The sequence below is a fragment of the Crocodylus porosus genome, unplaced genomic scaffold (assembly GCF_001723895.1).
Source record: "Crocodylus porosus isolate Cpor-Errol unplaced genomic scaffold, CroPor_comp1, whole genome shotgun sequence".
NCBI lineage: Eukaryota > Metazoa > Chordata > Crocodylia > Crocodylidae > Crocodylus > Crocodylus porosus.
The window spans coordinates 163,183,392-163,190,592 of NW_017728906.1; the positions used below are offsets into that span (position 1 = coordinate 163,183,392).

The window sequence follows — 7,201 nt, forward strand, 5'->3', positions numbered from 1 at the left end:
CTGCAGTCCCTTCTGCCAGTTATTCAAGGCAGTTAGGAATCAGGTTCAGGTTGCACAAGAACATTTTGTGTCCTTACATGTGAAGAACACTTCCCAAAGAAACTGTTACTCTTAGTTCTTAGCTAGGGATTCTTAACTGGTCACAAGCAATTTGGCCTAAAAAAAACATATGAGCACCATTTATCTATGGTTAACAACAATATTATTAGTGGGATCACACACAAACCTAAGTAAATGTAAAAAAATAAAAATAAAAAAGGAAGAGAAGGGAATACAACAGTAGTGAGCACTCAAGCAGGCAAACCCCAAAACAATAACAATAACTGTCTCCCTATCCAGGTGGAGATTATCAGGTCTTTTCCTGCAGAAAAAAGAGAAGGCTTCCCCAGTTTTTTAAGGATGCATGACTAAGGTTGGGCTCCAGAGTCTGAACTTAAGCCCCAAAAATGAAACCTAATTTTGAATACTGCTGACCACCTGGTTGTAACTGTCAGCAGCCCAAATACTCATGCACCCCTCAAGAAACTAAGACTCATATAAACAACAGTAACTGGCTTGAAAATGAAAGAAAATTGGTTGTAGCAGAAAGCAGCTTACAGCAATCAAGTACTTCAATATACCTTTGTTCTGCTGTAGCCCTGTTAATGTATTTGTTTTCTGTGCAGCAACCTCTGTGGTGGTTATACCTGCATGCAGGGTAGGGCTGCAAGGAACCGAGTCCTTTTTTTGCCTATCTTTATTGGTATGCCTGGGTGATGGAAGTGGGAAGTGTTTGTTTTAACAGTTTGAATAGAAGGGTTCAGGTGTGTCGCGTTTGTGGGCACTGGTCTTACCTTCTAAAATTGTAAAGTGTATAAGGGGACTGATGTAAAATGAAATTGGGGAAAGGTGGCAACAGGGTCAGTGTTCACTATGACTTGTGTGAAGGCGTAAGGTGGAGGGACCCTCAGCTCAGGAATCTCAGAGGAATTTTGGGGAAGTTCTCTTCAAGAACTGTTCAGGGAAGAGTAACAGATTCAGAGAGAAGCCTGTGCCCAATTGTTTCTGAAATAGCTGAAATATCTGAAATACAGAGAATGGGTCAGGTTCAGGCTTGTATCTCCTGGATTCTAGAAATGCTAAAATCAAAACAGCTGTGTAGGAGGAGGAGCAGCAGCAAACTACAGAGACTTTGAATGGCAACAGGTAGCACACTTTTGCTGTGACCTGTGGCAGAGCAACACCTATGAACGCCTTGTGCCTCTGGAGGCTGGGGGGGGGCATGGCGACCACCTGCAGGTGGTGGTGGCAGCGATGGTGGTGGCGGGGTTGTGGTGGCAGCGAGTGGGGACCACCTGCAGGTGGCTGTAGTGACATCAGTGGTAAGAGTGGACGAAATAGGGATCGCTCACAGGTGGCCTTAGTGGTCTAGGGGCAATGTGTGACCAGTGCCAAGAGGCAATCGGTGACCGCCTGCAGACATTGCCAGCAATGTCGATGGGGATGGGGGAGGGGAGAAACAAGCGGCAACTGCCCGCAGACACTACTGGCAACATAGGTGGTGGCCAATCTCAGGGGTGGCACAGCCAATCTCAGCGGGTGCATGTGCACCCATGTGCACTGCCTACACTTTGCCAATGGCAGTAGCAATGCATTCTCCATCAGTGATCCCTCCTGTACAGGGCAAGTTAGCAACTCCTGGAGAAAAGCCGGTTTCAGATAGGGATTGTGGTTGAGAGACAGGGTGCTTTAATGGCTGTGATATTTAATAGTAGGGGTGTTTTACATTCATGGTGTTTGACAATGTTTTCTTATTCTCATTTCCTTTTACTAAATGTTTTTTCTGTTTGATAATAAACTGCTTGTGAATGGGGAAGCTGTTATTTTAGGACCTTCAAACTGAACTACATAATACAAAGGAGCAGGTATCAACAGAAAATGCATAGACTAGGGGTTGTCAGCCAGGGGTACACGTACCCCCAGAGGTACTTAGAAAGGCTGCAGGGGGTATGGGTAGGCTGGTGGGCAGGGATGGAGCATGCCCCAAGGCACAGTGTCTCCCCAGGTGCATTTGCCTGTTACTCAGGGGAGGGGGAGAGGGAGGGATGCGTCGGGCTTCGCCAGCCCCACGCAGCACATTGCAGCGCCTCCCCACCACCCACCCCAGCTCTCTGTCTTGATTGGCCACTACCCCCTTACAGCACAGCTACGAGGGTCTGAATGGCAGGGAGGTGGGGGAGTGCGTTTTGTGCTGCCCTCGGTGGGATGCAATTGGCCAGGTGCAAGGCCCATCAGCAGCCTGCAGAGCTGCAACTGGCCATGGGAAAGTGTCATGGTGGATGGCCAAGCAGGGTAGTGGTGACAGTAGTGGCGGCAGCCTCTGCATGTGAGCCCCCCTGTTCAGCCTCCCCTTCCAGTGCTGCAATTATGTGCAACTGTGGGAGGGCAAGTGGGATGCATGCTCCTAAATTAACATGTGGGGAAGAGTGGGCTGCAGGCCGCTGCAGGGTGGGGCTCAGGCAGCGCTGAGCTGTTTCCAGCAGGGGTGTTGGGCTGGGCTGCATGGGGAGGGCCTTGCGGGGGGTAAGGCAAATTTTTGGGTGGCTGCAGCCCCCCCGTAGCCCCACTCCCAGTGCCACTGCCACCCACCCACCCTGAGCACAGCTTGGCCCAGCCCCTGTGGGAAACAGCCTGGTGCAGCCCTGGCCTCAGCCTGCAGCCACAGCCCACCCTCCCCCCTGCACAGATCTGGGGGGCACATGCCCCCCCTTTGCTTGCCTGTGGGTGTGGGTAGTGGTGGGAGCTGCTGCCTGCCTGCACAGCTGAGTTCCGTACCCCGCTTCAGCTGTGTAGTGCCTGCCTTGGCCCCAGCCCCACTCCTTTCCTCCCTCATCACCCTCTCCCTCACTTTCTTTGTGACTGGGATGGCGTGGCAGATTGAGACCCCCACAGTGCAGGAGAGAGTGGGCCAGGGGCAAATCATTCATTCTTGCCTCTGCCCCACTGCCTCCTGCACTGGGTGGATTGTCACGTGACCCAGCCCAGACGGGGCCCCATTCACCGTCAGTCCGGGTTGTGGGGCAATTGGAGCCCGGAGGCTTGTCAGGAGTGAATGATTCACCCCTGCCCCTGCCCCACTCCCTCCTGCAATGTGGAGGTCTTGATCCCCAGCCCCAGCCCCACTCCCTCTCTCACTGCTAGGGATGGGAGCGAGGTGCAGATCGAAGCCCCCACAGTAAGGGAGGGAATGGGACAGGAGCAGGGGCTGGGGTGAGTGGGGAAGTGAGAGACCTGACTTCTAGCTGAGTAAGGCCCTAGCTAGTCCGACAACCTGGCCTGGCCAGGGCCCCACTTACCCCAGCCCCTGCTCCTCCCTGTACCCTGCTCCCTCCTTCACTGCGTGGGCCTCGATCTGCCCAACCCCCATGGCCCTTTCCCCTCCCTCACCCCTTCCCCCACAGACTACCTGCTGGGGGGGGGGTGCATGCATGTGCTCAGCTCCCCCCACATAATTTTTTCTCCCTCTGCCTATGCAATGCCTGCCCCTGTCCCAGCCCCACTCCCTCACTCACCACAGGGGCTTGCATCTCTCACCTCCCCAATCCCTTTAAAAAAACCCAGAAACAATATAAAGGGGTACATGAGCTGAAACTTTGAGACCAAAGGGGTACACTTGTTAAAAAAGTTTGAAAAACCCTGGAATAGGCAGTTCTCAAACACAGTGTTTATATATTCCTGAACATATTTTACAAGAACAATGCATTAAGAAAAGAAACCTAATATACATTTATAACTCAAAGTGGTTTTCTCATTTTGCGGTTGTGATTATGAAAGATTTTGTTCAAAGCAGAAATACTAAAGAAGTGCCCAGTTCCTTAACCTTCCCATTCTGCAGAGATATGCACCTCATAGTCTGAACACAGTTAAACACAGTCCATGGCTAAGGGAGCTCAAAGTACTTCTTTGAGTATGATTAGGACACATTTTAGCTGACAGCTGGCTCCCTGAAGAATTATTTTCTGAGTCTCCTGCCACTGCTCCAGGGATGTGATGAGAACAGATGGGTGGGCCAGCTTGTTTTGCCTGACCCTGAAATCATTCATAGATTGATGGAGTCCTTATGTTATTAGGTTCATGTTTCATTTAGGCAGGAATGTGAGAAAAGAAGGAAGAAAGAGACAGAAAATAATCCAGTGGTCAAAGGGAGAAACAAATACATGGGGACAAAAAAAAAGGAGCAGCTAAGGTACGAGGGAAAAATTCTAATGGAAAAGGTAGGTACATTTATATAGATAGAGATCAGGGGTGTCAAAGATATAGCCCAAGGGCTGGATCCAGCTTGTAGAGCCACTTCATTTGGCCCCATGCAGGGCTAGCTGAGAACCCCATGCACAAGTGCCAAATCCAGGGCCCACAGCACTCACTTTGGCCAGTCTAGGATATGGGCTGCATGCAGTAGCTGCTCCAGTTAGTTCAGGGCAGGTGCCATGTGCAATGCAGGTCCCAAAGTCAATATGGTGTATAGCACAGTCTGGGACCAGGTAGAGTGGGCACTGGATTCAGCACATTGGCAGGGCAGGTGGCAGAACAAGGGCAGGGGGTTTCTCTGGAGCTGCTGGAATCTTGCAACGTGGACAACTTAGTCAGGCCCAGGACAGAGCCATGTTCTCCAGCCTGCATGCTCTGGGCAGGGGCACACGGGTAGCAGATCATGGCTCTGCCCTGGCTTGGGACCATGCTGTCACTGTTGCAAGTTGCTGGGGCAGAGCTGCGATCTGCAGCCTGCATGTCCCTGCCCAGAGCATGCAGGCTGCAGATCACAGCTCTGCCCTGGCCCTGGACCAAGCTGCCTCTGCTGCAAGATCTCAGTGGCTGTAGAGCAGCCCCTCTGTTCTGCCACCTGCCCTGCCAGTGCAGCTGGGGCCGGTTTCCATAGCAACCCCGGCCTTGCGCTATCACAGTGCAGCTGTGGCTGGGATCTGGCCCCAGTCATGCAGGCAGGGGCAGCTAGGAAATGGAGTCCACTGCCGGCTGGATCCATCCCACAGGCTGAACTTTGCCTGTCCCTGACCTAATCTCACTTCTGAGATTGCGGTTTAATGTTTCTCTGAAGACGGCAGTTTTTCATTTGAGGAAGTGGTGGTTTCCTTTTTTTGCTCTAACCCAGCAATTGGCTACATCTTCCAGCAGCATGTGAGAATGACCCAGCTCAGGTCTGAGGCAGGCCAGTGCTGGAACCTGGCTGCCACCACATTTTTGGCATGGCCACAAAATGCCATTGTAGCCCTCATACCTCCACAGGCTAGATCTAGTGGCTCCATGAAGTGGATCAAGCCCATGGGCCATAGGTTGCTGAGCCCTGATCCAAACTTCATTTCAAGGAAGTGAGAGACCTGACCTCTAGCTTCTCCTCAGCCTGAGGGGATCTAACCCATGTCTGCCATTTCCCAGGACAGTACCCGATCATCCTCTTATTGATTTTGGCCCACTGAGCAACCAAGAGTGCAAGAGTCAGGCATTCCAATTTCTGGTGCCAGGCTTATTTCTGTTTTTCAACCTATGACTGTCTAATGTAAAATGCATAAACTATGCTACATATTAAACAAGAGGGAATCTGCCTCTGTAGCCAAGTAGTTATGACCTTCTCCTGGACAAAGTCCCTAGTTCCTAGTCCCAGGAATAAACCTGGAAATAGAAACTGCAACCCAGGAGTCCCCATCCCAGAGGAATACCGTAACCAGAGGAAGACTTTCACTCAATTTCCTTCTGATACTCTTGGCTGCCCAGTGGCCCAGCTGCAACATGCAAGTGGGAGATGTAGGCTTTAAATCCCTCAGGCTGCAGTGATCCTAGAGGTGCAGGTTGTTTAACTGCCAGCATGAATGACTGGTGCCTCCCAAGACTGGATGGCACCATGGTGGTGAGCAGGGACTGTCTGCAGACGCTGGTGGTGGTGTTGGCAGCAAGGGAGCTGGCTGCAGACACCACTGGCCACACTAGCGGTGGGGGTGGGGGGCAGGTGGCAAGTGGTGGCCACCTACAGAACCCAGCAGCAGCCAACCTCATTGGGGGGGCATGTGCCCCCCCATACATCACTTATGAGTGCCGGGCTGGGCAAAAGTGGGCATCCCCACTGGTTTTCTGCTGAACAGAGTGTTGCTGATGTGAGTTAGACATGTTTTTTCCACCTGCTTTTAGGGACTTAGGCAAAAATTAGGAGTCTGCCAGCAACATTCACAAAGGAATAGGAATTAGGTGCTAAGAATCATCTAGGCCAGGGTGGCCAACCTATGGTATGAGTGCCACTAGTGGTATGGGCAGCCTCAGCATGTGGCATGCAGCAGATCAGGGAGGGGACAGGCAGCCCAGTGGCAGACAGAGCCAGAAGCATAAAGCAAAGCAGGAGACTGGACAGGGAGCACAGACTAGGAAGCAGAAAGCAGAGGAGCAGATCAGGCAGAAGTAGGGGGTCAGAGTAGCATTTGGCAAGGTGCCAAGCTAATCTGTGGCACTCCTGCCAAAAACATTGGCCCCTAGTGATCTGAGCATTCCATCTGGATGGGTGCTGAACATGTGCAGAAGTCCTAGGACAGACAGTGAAGAAACATTTTGGTCCAAAATGGAGGTGTCTAATCAATTGATTGCCTACTTAACATTGTAGCTGCTGGAGTAGGGCCATTTTGAATCATTTTTTGGAACTTTGGTTTTTAACTATGCAAAAGTCCCTGTTAGTCTGCAAAGAGATGTTGCCTTTGTGCTGCCATAAAAATATTTATGACGGGATGAAGGAAAAGCAAACAGAGGTCTGTGTCCTTCGTCATGCCACAAAGGCCCACATCTGTTTATTTCAAGGTGGGAGAGCACGGGCAGCCTGGAGCTGCCCACATTCCTCAGTTGCCCTAGGAAAGAACTCCTTGGGCTTCAGGGGAATGATCCTGAGTGCCCCAGGAATTCCCCTGCAGCACCTGCCTGGGTTTTCCCATTTGTGGAGGTGCACCTCAGGAATATGATTTGGGGTGTGCCCCTGTGAACAGGGAAATCCTGGGTTTCCCCACTTGCAGAGGCACACCTCAAGCATTGCCCCACAGGGTTGGGCCTCTGCTGCTCCCAGGAATAGCGGGGGCCCAACCCTGCAGGCCCATGGGTGACATCAGCTTCACTCAGTGAAGCAGATCAGCTATGCCAGGATACATCCCGGTACAGATGATCCACTTTATTTGGC

General features: G+C 51.6%; 1 protein-coding gene across 5 annotated transcripts in view; it reads right to left on the bottom strand.

The window, feature by feature from the left end:
- RXFP2 (relaxin/insulin like family peptide receptor 2) overlaps positions 1-7,201 on the bottom strand; it is a 55,442-nt gene that overhangs the window by 43,817 nt on the left and 4,424 nt on the right. The window lies entirely within an intron of this gene.